Raw genomic sequence first — 1723 nt, 5'->3', positions numbered from 1 at the left:
GGCCCTGTGGTCTCATCCAACACTATCACCACTTTAAACTCCAACACATCACTATTCTTGCTTCCTAAAATGGGACCTCTTTATGCTTTCTTGACAAGATGCTAAACTGATTTCTGTATCATGATCTCTCTTCTTCCTGTCTTTCTGTATCATGATCTCTCTTCTTCCAGTGTCATTATCTCTCTTCTTCCTGTGTCATTTTCTCTTTTCTTACGGTATTATTATCTCCCTTCTTCCTGTGTCATTATCTCTCTTCTTCCTGTGTTTTTTCACTTCCGACCTTACAGGTCATTAACCCTCATCCACCCACTACATACCATCAGAATTGACAGCCATATTGCTGTCATTCCAGCACAGATGTTGCTTCACCAACTATTTCTGAATTTCCTGCATTTTTTTTCTTTACTACTCGTCGCCATTTCGAACCTCCAACTCTCCGTGCGGGGTTCCAGAGGGAGGGTTCTGACTGGACGGGTCCTTAAAAAGGAGAGGGAGAATTTAACTCTCAGGCAGGACAGAGGGAGAGACCCAGTGAAGATCTCTGAAGTAGTGAAGCAACAACTGAATATTTCAGAAATGTACATCTGAAATGGCTTCCTATTCCGTATAGGGCACTTCTCCTGACCAGGGCCCTTCGGGGAACAGGGTCCCATATAGGATGCAGTGTCCTGACCAATTAAAGCTACACTCGATAGCCATGCAGTCTCTTGACCAGGGTCAAAATAATTTGCGGAGCAGGGTCCAAAACGCAGAAATAAAATATAAAACATTCATTACCTGACAAGCCCAAAGTTGGCACTCCTATATGTCCCATAAACATCACATTTGGGCCCCGATTAAATCGGGTATACCCAAAATGTCCATTTATGAAGGAACAGGGAAAACTCTGTTTCAAAACGGAACAGGGTCATTTTTTTAAATTAACAAAAGGCCTATAAACTTTGACAAAACACTTCAAGATTTTGTAATCCAACTTTAGGTATGTAAAGGTTAATAATCGATCAAATTCACAGCGATCTGTATTCAATAGCAGCAAGTCAACAAATCATGGACGATACTATGTAACTTTCATTGTGTACAACAGGAAGTGCCTATTTCTTTCCACCAAGGATTAACTTCAGCTCAATTCCCAACACTGGCGACATCGTGAGATTGGAACTGTAAACTGGACCCTATCTGCTCTGAAAAATACAGAGACTGGCAGAGTGATATTTTTTATTTGTTACCTTGGGGTTTTGCCTGCAACAGACGTTCTGTTATAGTCACAGACATGATTTAACCAGTTTTAGAAACTTCAGAGTGTTTTTTATCCACACATACTAATCATATGCATATACTATATTGGCATGAGTAGCAGGACGTGACAATTCAATATGTTACAAAAAGCTGTGAAATATTATATTTTAACAGGTTAAACATGTCTTTCTGGTAGGTTACTGTTGGTGTGTGAATAGTTCTGGACAGAAGATCCCGGGTACTGAGACTCCACCAGGCACTGGTCCAGTCATATGTTCCACCCAGAGTGGAAATAAGGCCCTGTGGTCTCATCCAACACTATCACCACTTTAAACTCCAACACATCACTATTCTTGCTTCCTAAAATGGGACTCTTTATGCTTTCTTTACAAGAATCTCCAATGATTTCAGTGTCATGATCTCTCTTCTTCCTGTGTCCCTCTGTCATGACATCTCTTCATCTTTTCTAATTTAATTCTAATTATGG

Source organism: Oncorhynchus masou, chromosome 23 (genome assembly GCF_036934945.1).
Source record: "Oncorhynchus masou masou isolate Uvic2021 chromosome 23, UVic_Omas_1.1, whole genome shotgun sequence".
Lineage (NCBI taxonomy): Eukaryota > Metazoa > Chordata > Actinopteri > Salmoniformes > Salmonidae > Oncorhynchus > Oncorhynchus masou.
Note: the sequence above shows the minus strand (reverse complement) of the source record.